The sequence below is a fragment of the Sipha flava genome, unplaced genomic scaffold, assembly GCF_003268045.1.
Source record: "Sipha flava isolate LNK unplaced genomic scaffold, YSA_version1 82_pilon_pilon, whole genome shotgun sequence".
Lineage (NCBI taxonomy): Eukaryota > Metazoa > Arthropoda > Insecta > Hemiptera > Aphididae > Sipha > Sipha flava.
In genome coordinates, this window is record NW_020273624.1 from 1603741 (window position 1) to 1616520 (window position 12780).

The window sequence follows — 12780 nt, forward strand, 5'->3', positions numbered from 1 at the left end:
TTTTTTTCGTCAATCGAATAGTGTATTGAATATTACTTTATACGATGATCAACATTCGATAGTCGTTTGAGAATACGATAGATTGAATATTCTGTGTCGAATGAACTTTTATGATCGAATAGTGTCAATCGAACTATTCTATTCGATCATCACTTTCGATGCGTTTGAGAATAGGCCCCCTGGTTATAATAGTAATAATAAGACTATTAGGCAGTTGTCAACATTTTACTAAAAAACTTGATGGACTTTTTAACTATGAGGTACCTATAATATGTGTGAGCGAATAAATAAATAAAGGAATAAACTGAATATTAAAAGCGATTTAAGGTTAAAATTGTTTTGTTTTAATCCAGATATTGACTCTATTGTGGGAGACAAGCTATGTTAAGAATCTCATTAAATTGTTTAACTTGTGATTAAATAGGTCCAATAAAGTTTTTTATCGAGTCCGACGAACGGATAGCTCATTAATTTATTATTGATTTATAATCAAAAAACACCGTCTTATGAGAGTCCCCCCCCTTAACCATATACAGTTCTCGTCGCTGGAAAATATGTATCAACGACGACCTATCCCTGTCTGCTCTCCGACATCCAACCGCACAGACGTAATTTTTTTTGTGAGTTTCCCACAACGTTGTAATTTTTATACTTCAACTCCAGTTTTCAAACCACACACATGGCCACCTAAGCCCACAGACATGGCCCACGGCGGACGAAACAACAAGGATGCCGTAACACCACCAGCTACACCTCAACAACACCGTAAAACATAAAATAATGTCCCTATGAAATTCCCTTTTTTCCCTTTTAAAATGTACTTCTGATCCTTTCGGATCATCAATAACAAAAAAGAATCCGGTTGCGTAATATTATTATTATTATCATTATAAAAGATTTAAAAAAAAAAAAAGAACAAATTACGCAACCGAAATACTCCGGTTAACCGTTCGCGGAGCCGCGTAGTAGCCGTAAATAGCCGTTTCGCCGACTATTTCCTGTTAGTTACATTCATTTTATTTATTATTTTAAATTTATTATTTCATGTAAAAAAAAAACTATTATTATTATTATTATTATTTTTAATTTTTTTATCGTTGTAATAACAAAATTTTATCTTATATTTTTTAAATTTTAACTTGAGTAAATAAAAAAACCCACGAGCTCAATCACACACCTTTGCGGATATACGAGAATCGGCCCGTGGATCACCAGCAGAGTGTTCCCCTCGGCTACTGGGTACAAGTAGACCCCCCAAAAAGGAATGGGGCTAAAAGGTTACAAACTTTTATGTAATATTTATTTCATTAAATTATATCATAAAAACTACCTAGCGTTTTTCAAAATACTATTAACATACTTACTAAAATAAGCATAAATATAATTGAAGTTAAAATTTAAAATTGGTATAATAAATTAGATTATTAATTATTTCAATAAAAAAAATTTAGTTAGATGAAAGATTATTTAAATTATAGAGAATATTGAATTATTTTATTAATGGTGGCTTTAAAAATGTAATGTTAAAAAGAAAGTTAACTTTAAGTTTGAGTTAAAATTAAAACACCTTAATACTGGAAAAATTGTAAGTAATCTCTTGATGACTGAAAGCTATTTGATTCAGATTCAATCAAATAAATGATTTACTTACTTGGTATAAGAACATTAATATAGTTGAAATTAAAATATTAATTATTCGAAAAAAAAATGAGAAATTCATGAAAGACTTAATTGATTTAAGTTATTTTTAAATACTATTTACATAACAAAGAATATTTTAATATTGCTAGCTATAGGTTAAAATATTTTAAAACATTTGATAAAGACATGCATTATATTATACGTATAGTTGATAATATAAATAAAAATTATGTACCTGTAATCGCGGACAATGTCACTGGGAATTTGTTTAATTTTGGAAAGACTTCAATTACGGCCGTTTATTGTTATTAAGAAAACCAATACACTTTCAATATTCAAGTATACTGTTAGAGTTATAAACTAATAAAATATAATTTTTGTTTCATTTTTAACTACGGATTGAGCATCACTATTTCCCTCTTACCGTCTTAGATTCCGTAACTTCAACATCGATTTAACTGCAATAACTCAGCGTTTTTAAAAACGTAAATCCTCACAAGGCGCCCTATTTGAAGCGGCATATTATACAATATGTACATACTACTAGATACCTGCGTGTGTACATTATGATTTAGCCATTTTATAATAGAAAAATATAATGTGTAATTTTTTCCAAATCATTATAATAGACCTTGTTGAAATATTTTCAGAACAATAAAGTGTGCATTGTCCGGTTGGGTTTGTGCCCACCAACAAACTCGGTCGTGTACGCAGCTGTTGTAGTGTGCATAATCTATATGTATAGTAATATTTATGCTGTACGTAATGTACACGAACCTATAGATGGCGAATTCCAAAAGAACGCAACGCGAAATGACGCAACGTCGCGAGGATAAGTGATTTGTAGTGTTACATTATATAGTAGGTATTTCCACGCAATACCGTCAAACGACATGGGACCGGTGGATGGAATCGTCGGATTTAGGCTTCAATCGACGATTTATAATGATTAAAAAATTATCTGCGAGGACAACTTAAAATCACAAATGTCTAACCGAATCTTGCTGCAATAATTATAACAATTATTTATTCGCACGCCGGTCACCGTCGTTGTCCGTTCGCAATCCGCTAAAAACCTAAATGCAAGAGAAAGTTTTCGCCCGTCAAAGTCAATATCTTATTATATTGTCTCAATGGCCACCATGGTGTACTACATATACTGTCCGTGACATTCCCGCTCCACTGTCCGGTCGACTTTTCTTTTTTTCTTTCGCCGATCTACGTCTTAGATCGGGGATTTGTTTTTGTATTTTACTTGTGGTCTTGAAATCCATTCTCGTTTGGTAGTGCATAAGTACTAAACTTTTTGGTTTTTTTTTCTTTGGAAACGATTAGCGAACATAAAATATTTCACCTACTCGAACAACTCTGACAAACACTTTTATTCAAATAAATGTTTATAACACATATTATATTTATAATACAGGTACATTTTACCATCGTAAAAAAACTATTGTCTTATCAAAACCGACTCGTAAAACAATAGCCTGCACAAAGTAGGTATATCGATGTATCGCCATCTTTAGTTTTAAGTTTTGCTACACGACGTATTTTATGCGTTTTTAAAAATATCGCTTCTCCGGTGGAACAACGACATAAGTGCAAATTTTTGACTTTTAGACATAAGTACGACAACAGTACAATAACATTTCATTTTATCGAATGGAACAATGACATAAGTATAATACCTATTATTGACCGCTAGAGAGCAGTTTCGTCATTGTTGAAAATACCGGTTTTTAATCACATGTCCAATGGAACAATTACGTTTTCTGAAGAACAATTACATTTTCACTTACGCCGTTGTTCCACTGGAGAAGCGATATATTTGATTTATATAGATGATATAATAAAAATAATAATAATCATTTCATTTGTAATACTATTTTTAATGCTCATGACGATAAAAAAAAAAATCACCTTTCTATCGGATATCATATTATTCGTATTGTAATAAAGCAACAAATCTATAGCAACATTTTATCGAACAATCACAATCATTTCCGCTGAAGAGTTTCTCGTCGAAAGTTTGTTCTAAACAATATTAGTGTGTAGTATCTCACCTTTTAAATGCCTCGAAACGATCATATTTCAAGAACTACTACAAACTTCTAGTCCTAAACCACTGCCGTAACATATTTTTTTAGTACCAAAAAGAAACCAATCTATTTTCGTGAAATCGTGAGTAGGTACATTAAAATAATAATGGTTACGATTATTCATGCGTTAAACAAATCTCTTGATAAGATATATAAGTACAAGAATCTGCAAATTAGATTGTCCTCGCAACACGATTTTGAATAGACTGTAATTATTATATTATAAGATAACACAAAGGCGTCCGAAATAAATCGTAAAATCATAAATTATTACACTTTAAACTCGAGTATATTTTCATTTTAGATTTTAAATCGCCTTGAAACAATAATAAATAAAACGAGATCTCCGATCTTTAATTCTTAGAAAGTAATTTGTTCTTAAATTATCTCGAGTGTACAAAGTAAACAAACATTCAATTATTTTCACCCAAAAACTTGCATAGTAAGACAATTAATAAAAAAAAAAATTAAAAATTAAAATAGGTTGTATGTAATACCGCTATTTGGATAATTTGTCAAATAAGAACCTACGTTTTTCAATAATCTATTAGTAATTTTATAATTGCATAAATATCATACAAAATAATAATTAAATTTATGATTATTACAGCAATTTATTATAGTATTTATTTTAAAAATTAGTATTTAATTCGGGCATATTTGTTGCCTAGAATAAATGCCATTCTTCCGAAAACGGTATATAAAGCGGATAGATCATTAAATATAATTGGGATATCCATTTTTATTATTAAAATCAAATCAGTTAACAATTTTTTTCTAACAATACCCTTCATAAAGCTGTTTTTTACATGGATTATTAAAATTAGGTAACATTTAATTATCTTTTATATCACATTATTATGAGAGTAACTATCACATTGTATTATGAATAATGCATACATTACACGACGATATTCATTTTTTATATAGAAAAATTATGCGTCAATTTTTGATCCGCTGTTTTTGTCAACATTCAGATTGAAATATTAACTCATTGTTAAAGTAAGACGTCCATGCATTGACTTTACTTGATATTTTTATTCTATAGAAAAAAAACGAAAATAATTTTTTTATTTTGTTCGATGTTTAAATTCACATTATAATAAGACCACGTGTATTCAAGTAGAATTTAAATATTCACTGTACACGCATTGTACACTATATATACGCACTCCACAATATTCCAAAAATAATAACTAGATACCACAATTATACGTGCGCTGTCTTGTTTTTTTCTTTTAATTATACTTACTCCAAAAATAAATTATGAAAGTCGGATGTGATTATTGTTGGAGCGCGTTATTCGGCTTTTGGGTTGAATGTAAATATCCGATGATTTAATTTAATTTATAATGATTTTGCGTGAAAACATTCCAAAATATCTGCCACGCTTACCTTAATACAACAATTTTGAATAAATTTATTTCGTGTTAAGTGATGATCTTGGAATATTTTTTTAATTAATATTATGTTTACCTAAATAGATTTTGTATAAAGAATCAGAGGCACAATATTGGAACATTGACGTTTTTAGACTCCCAAACATGTTATATGTTAGGATCGTAAAATTATTATTTCATTTATTTGTAATAGTTTATATTCCATGAATCGTGAAAACACTATGAGATTTTTGAAAATTTAAAAAACCGTATTTTAAAATGCTTTTATGCATTGCAATATAAACAAGTTTCTAAACGTTCACACATGGAAGTCATTTGGGATATAACTGTGATAATTTTATTAATATTTAAATACTTGTTACCAACATGGTTTTCGGCTGTAAGAGATCTGTTATCACAAATAAATGAATTGCAATGAAAAATAACTATGACCCCAAACATTTTGACAATAACACAAGTCGTCGTAACGAATAATTGACCATTTTGTTTGAAATCGAACGGTTCTCGAACGAGAGACCACCTATGTGTACTGGACAAATCGTATTATTCCCCCCCCCCCGGTCCGGATCTTAACGCATCGTAGTACGACTAGTTCAACAATGTCCTGTTTCGCGCGTGCAAGATCAATGGCGTTAAACCCTATGTTTAAGTCAGGCCGCAATCCCACCACATTTTTAAAACGAGACCGGGGATCAGAGGGACCGATTTATAGTTTGCACTTTGCAATATTCTGACCTCGCGATTTTTCTCGCTCGCGAGGAATGCCGGACAGGCTCTATCGGATCGGTACGTGTATGAACGAAACGGAAACTTTCAAATGTGAATGACGTAAATTAAAACACATAATAAAATATTTTGCGGAACGGTACGGTACGATACGTGTCTGACTATTATAGTATGAACCATGCTTACTAAGTCTTGTAATTGCAAAGTAAAAATGTAGACATGTGGCCGCTAGGGTGCTTGAGGCCGTAGTATTTTTATCTGGGCTGAGACACTTTTAGAAGTTCGGAGCTACTGCGTAAGAAGATAACAGCAAATAGGGTAAAAGGTTCGCATGCGTTGCTGAAATAACTGTTTTAGTTGCTGCTTCCGCGAGGAAAGTAAATAATGGTTAGTGGGGCTGCTAGAAAGGACCGCGTGATGAAAATACGCGATTCGTGTCCATATCGTTGTGATGCGAACGTGACGGAAGAAGACGAATAATTAAGGAATAACGCACGAGTGTCATAATAAGCAATAACTGTAGTTCAGACAGAATTACTGATGGTTGTCCGCAAACCGCGTGCGTGCAGTTAGAATCATTTTATTCGCGACAATATCACACTGGGCCGTTCATGGTCGGTCGGTCGTCGTCCGTTTATTGCGCGTTCGTAATAGTGTACACAGATTCCTACCTACGCTCCGGATACACCTATACGGCCATAAACGTGTTCGGAATCGGGAAACGACGTATCGGCGATCGTTTGTCCTCGGCGTGCTCTCGTCGGTTGTACACTTCGTTTTGTTTCGCTCGCCATTCAAATCCGTCGACCGTGCATAGTAGTAAATCCGTCTCGTATTATGGAACATTCGGATATTCTTCACGGCACTCCGCGATCGCGCTTTTATTGCCGATTTGTAGCACTTGCCCAAAAACACTGGTGGTAAAAGGAAATCGCTCGATATTCTCATCGAGCTTTTTCACTGCAATCTTTTCAAAAACATATAATTATATTACAACATCACTCCGGTATAGTTTTAAAAAATGTATATAAATATGAAATTTTTATAAGTTCAGTAGTACTATACTATTTCGGTTCTTTACCGGTCTATGATTTCGTTCAGCATTCTGAACAAGTTATTTGCCTCTTTCCAAACGTCGTTACTTCGAATGAACTGCACAGACAACAAACGTTATTGTTTGTTGTATACCATCGTAGAAAACCAGTAGAAAAAATTATAAACATCAAAACTGAAAAAGAAGAAGAACCTATTATAAGTCGACGTTTCAACAATCAAAAATCACAATAATCACATTCAAACGAATTCGACGTAGAAATTAATAAAGCACAGTCTATGATTTTGTTCGTCGTGGATCGTTATTCGTTACATTACAATCTGCACGCTGGACTCGCGGTTGTACACAAACCGAAAACGATTACGGTGATAAATTATTAGCGACAACAAATAACGTATAATAATAACAATAATCATATGCGACGTTTGAACCATGATAATGACATATACAGCCATATTTCGATCGAACATAATTAACGTAATATAATATGCATTGTCCGATAGAGCTTATAAGTAAGTGTTTCGTAATTATATTTATTAAAGGCGCGTTTCCTTCTCGGGCAATGGTAGTATTACTATTGTAATGGTTCGAACTGATTCAACACTACCTACAATTGTAAATCTGTCCACCTACGTCGGCATTGTTGTCGGGGTCATATAACTAAATTGTTTTTTGAACTCATATTATAGTTGTTCTCGTCCAAACTCGGATTCACGCAAGATTTGTCACCGACCGGGTTATTAGCCTACTAGAGTCAATGAAAAATCGTATAGGTACACACAGCAGTTGCAGGAACAACAACTTTTATATTATACTCTTGGGGAGTATACTATATATTATTTAATAGATTATTACTAGTATATATTATTTCTATCAGAGATGGATTTATATAAAACCATGCAATAATCTTTCATTAATATTCATTATGATTATAATTAATGTGATTGGTTTAATTGGTACCACTCCATTTAAACTAAGGTAAAATTCTATACTATGATACTCGTATACTATTGATACTAGTAAGCTATAATAATTGTATTGAAAAAAATAACTAAAATCAATAACAAGTCTTTAAAACTCGCACTAAAAAAGACCATATTTTGTGTTGTAAAATATGATCCACAATTTCTGTATTCAATCGTACAAGAATATGATATCGATTTGATCAGGTCAACTTTTTGTTACAGAAATTTATATTTTTTAATTTATTTTCCACTAAAATTAGAAATTCCACTTCATCACGTACATACTAATAATATGCATAGAATAATAAACTTAAAATTAAAATGTGCTGTGACAAAATTTTCATTATGATAAAAAAATTTCAAAATAAAATATGGTAAATGAAAATGAATACATTAATTGTTACAATCGATATTTACAAGAAATTAACGTATTTTCGTCAACTTCTGTGACTTATCTTGATGTAACATATACCACATAAATTATAATATCCGTATAGTTCATGACGTTAAAATAGAAAATTATCTAGATTATTGAGTTGATTCTTAAGTTTTTATCAAATTGAAATGCCATTAAATTAAACACCACCTGTCTAGGCAAACTTCTGACTAGTGGTTTCAATAGAGTAATAACATTATGGTAAGGACCTATTACAGCTATTGGCGAAATTGCGGAGGTGCCGCAGTTGGATAACGCCCCTTAATCTGATTTTATACCTTCATAATTATTTTACAATACGTCAGTCCTTGTTAAGGCTATGAAGCAATTTTTATAAACATATCTATATCGTTAAACTAGTACATATATATATGTACTAGTTTAATAATAAAAGCTAATAAAAGGGAACTTTAAAAAAATTGGGCTGAACAAGCAAAAATAAATTGTTCTTATTCTGGTATACGACATTTAGGTGTTATTGGTCTAAATGATTGTACTTATACGTTAAGACAATGCATATAGTACAAGTGCTCCACTCAGTGATATATTTACGGGGAGAAGAAACAGGTATACCGATTTAATACCCGGTTGTTGAATAAATTACTCGTATATATATATTTATTATGTGATCATTATTTTGTGTGCTCGACTATAATAAATAAATGCATTGATTTAATTATAATATGGAATTATTATACATTATATCATGAATATAATATATTAAAACACGTTATTATAATATGATGTTTAATAAAATATTTTGTTACGTGTATAGAACACATGACTTCAATATTGGTCAGAAAATTAAATAACAAACTCTATACAAGATATAAATAATAATAATAGTGATATCGTTGGTGTGTTGTCATTAAAACATTTATAATAATCGATATAGCCAGAGACAACAAGACATAAAGGCGAAAAAATAAACACTGTGATAATGCATTTTTTCATCTCCCCTCAAGATTGAAATTGAAAGTACGCCATTCTAGGTATATAATCATGTTTATAATTACATGCAATTATACTTGTTTTTAATAAAGAAATAGTTTTTATTAACATTTTAGCATAAATTATTATTATAATAATTTGTACTCAATTATAATTAGATACATTAATGTACTACATTTCTATTATAAATAATATAATTTATAAAACAGTATAATAGTATAACATGTATAATTTAATTAATTTACAACAATGGTCGCTATCAATAAAGAAAATACATTTCAATTATGTAAGTTCTACTTAAATATATCAGATTGTCACATTATATTAGTGATATCAACGAATCATAAATAAAACATAAAATACTAAAACTAAGTTTAAAATATCAGAATAACTGTAAAAAATATTATTATTTCTACCGACAATCACAAGTTACTCAATAGCGTATAGAAAACTGAAAACTTACTAGATGACCTAATTTACTGACTGATAAAATATAGTTTAAATTATATAAGTTATTTGCTCCCAGTTTATTTTACTTAATATTTGTAGTTTATATGTTTCGAAAGTATATTTTCACTGACCGATATCTTTTATTATTATTGTAATTTTAATCATTCACATTAATATCATTAAGTATTTTCAATGTACAATCGTTCGTTGTAGTACGCCTAACATTTTAGTTTTCTTTTTTTTAAGCTTCCTATTTCTATTATTATATACTTTAACTATTATTTTATTAGATGTGACACACTTTAGACTATGATTTTATGCCACGAATATAAGACTACTGACTAATTAATGCGTCACCAGAAACGTTTAATTTTTTATTTCCACATTTAGTTACTAAGTATTAATGACGAACACTATTAAAATGTATTTTTCACAAATCGATAATATTGCATAATAAAATTAAAAATTACTCCTTTCACATAAGTATTTATTTTTACATGCAAAAATAATAAGTCAAAATTAATTACGGTACATTTTCTAACAGTGAATTAGAGTACCTAATATACAATACAAGATAAATTTATTGATCTTGAGTATGTAATGTGTACTCAAAATATGTATATATCTTACTTAATTTAGCCTTAAATGATATTTTTACTATGTATTATAATATTTGTACATGTCAAAAGATTTATCTGTTTGTAATAAAACGATTCACCTTGCTTAAAAGATTAAAAAATAGTCAATTTATATATTTGTACAAATTTGTATTACTAACTCAATATGATATGAGTACGTAAAATATACAAACATGTAAAATTTAAATTTATAATTCAAATATTTTAGGAATGTTTGGGCTTTAATACTCATACTTATTATATAGTATTCCATATAGTATGAAAAATAAATCTGATAATAATAATAATAACAATATTTAAATGTAGATAATAACATCGATTGATGTTTCAGTTTTTGCATTATTTTTAAAATTATACAATATTAATGTAAATTAATATACTATATTTACATAATTATATATTATTTTAACTGTTTCAGATTTAAAATTAGAACTACTATAAATTGCTTTTATATTCAGCCTCAATTAAGATATAAAACAATCATAATAATAATAAACATAATAACAGTAAAAGTAAAACTAAAAATATAATTTTAATTTTTAAAACTAGCAGAGTAGAAATAAAATAATGAGAAGATTAATACTTATACCAAAAACTGTAAATTTAACTAGTCTAAAATTGTTCTTTAAATCGAAACTATATAATGAAGTTATAAGTATTATACAATTTTAATTCAATATAAATATTTAAAACTATTTATAATTCTAATTATTTCTATATTAGGCAAATATATTTCATAAAGTTCGTTTAAGAATAATAACAATATAATTACATATGGTTTTGTATATGTTGACTAGTAACCACAATTAAATTCCAAGGAAAAGGAATATAATGTAATATATCACGTGCACACACACACACACACACACACACACATAGATACACACAAAACAAGTTAAATACAAATAAATATTGATAAATTCCAAAAGAAAATGTTTTTTCATCATCCTTATAGTCGTCGTATATTAAATGTTAAGGAAAAGAAAACTTCAGATGGCCATGAAATGTTGACAAAACCAATCGACAAAGTAGAAAAAAATATATATATATATCTTTAATAAATAAAATTATACCAATTCGAATTAAATATTAATAGCTAATTCAAGACAACGTCTGTGGGGTTAGCTAGTTATATTAAAAAAATATTATTGATATCAAAATACTATAAACTAAATATATATAATTTTGAAATTGTAAATTTTATACGGTCGTTATATTTTGTAGTTAAATATATTTAATTTTCGAATAGTAAAATTAAAATCACTTTATCACTGCTAACACAGAAAAAATGATATACTAATATATTATTATTAATATATTAATCAATTTTACATTCAAAAAGTATTTAATGACTAAGAATATGAATCACTGCAAGGACGAAATTATTTTGTTTCACCCATAAACGATTTTACAAAAAGAATAAAACAATATTTTCACAGTATATTAGAATGAGTTTCTTATATAATCGTAAATTATTAATATATAAAAAAAAAAACATGATTCTACCGGACCATTATATGTATTTTGAAGGATAAACTAAAAATAAAACTTCCATCGTAGTCACTATTTAAGGTTTACCGGTTTCTAAAATAGTCATCATTCCGATTCATTCATTAGCATTTATTGTCCACCAAAATAATATGTATAAAATAGATATTTTTGGATTGCTAATATAAAAACATTTTTAATTATGAACGTACTTCGATGTTTATAATTGATATTTAATTCTCTAGAAATAAATTTAACGTTGTAACTATTCTTTCCCATTGACAATAAACATATTTATAATGTAGGTATATGTGATTGTGTGTACGCACGTGTGTGCATGTGTATGTTACATGTGAAATTTAATACAATTTATCTACCTTTCTTTCCAGTACAATATTGTTCTCCACACAAATCGGGTTGTTGCATTTGTTCCAACAATGTATACTTTATTATTAACACATTGCGACGAGATTGGGTAATTCTATCCATAAATAAGGAAACATGTCCAAGTGCACTTCGTATAAATTCCGTTGAAATACGTTAAGGAAGAACAGAAAATAACAAAGTCCAATACAATCTTAAAACAAAAATCATTTTCGTTCTTGGCATAATCGAGTTCGCACATACCGTACGTATCGAGGAACGTTCCCGACGGCCGTACCTGATTTTACGTTTGGTCGTGAACCAACAATGACATTTGACTTGAGCGTACATTGATTGGTATTTAAGCAGCGTTTTGTTGAGTAATAAACAAATGAGCCCCAAGTGATTGTCGCGTATGCGTGCATAGCGCCCATAACAGTTATGCATTATTATTATTTGCCGCGTGGAAACGTTTAATGTGTGTATATCACCCGCGGGGTGGGGAATGAATCATTACGTGTATCGTAGATGGTTTCTTTATTGTCCTTCTATATATTCACTTATTATAT

The 12780-nt window shown here is 29.3% G+C and overlaps 1 long non-coding RNA gene across 2 annotated transcripts; it reads right to left on the reverse strand.

Moving 5' to 3' along the window:
• Positions 1–5396: 5396 nt before the first annotated feature.
• Positions 5397–12637, reverse strand: LOC112693230. 2 transcript variants are annotated; one of them, XR_003149463.1, is made up of 3 exons: positions 12226–12637; positions 6948–7094; positions 5397–6833 (listed from the first exon to the last, which is right to left on the reverse strand). It is a non-coding gene; the product is annotated as an uncharacterized LOC112693230 (long non-coding RNA). The 2 variants fall into 2 exon arrangements; XR_003149462.1 differs by lacking the exon at positions 12226–12637 and adding an exon at positions 7158–7249.
• Between the last annotated feature and the right edge of the window lie 143 nt (positions 12638–12780).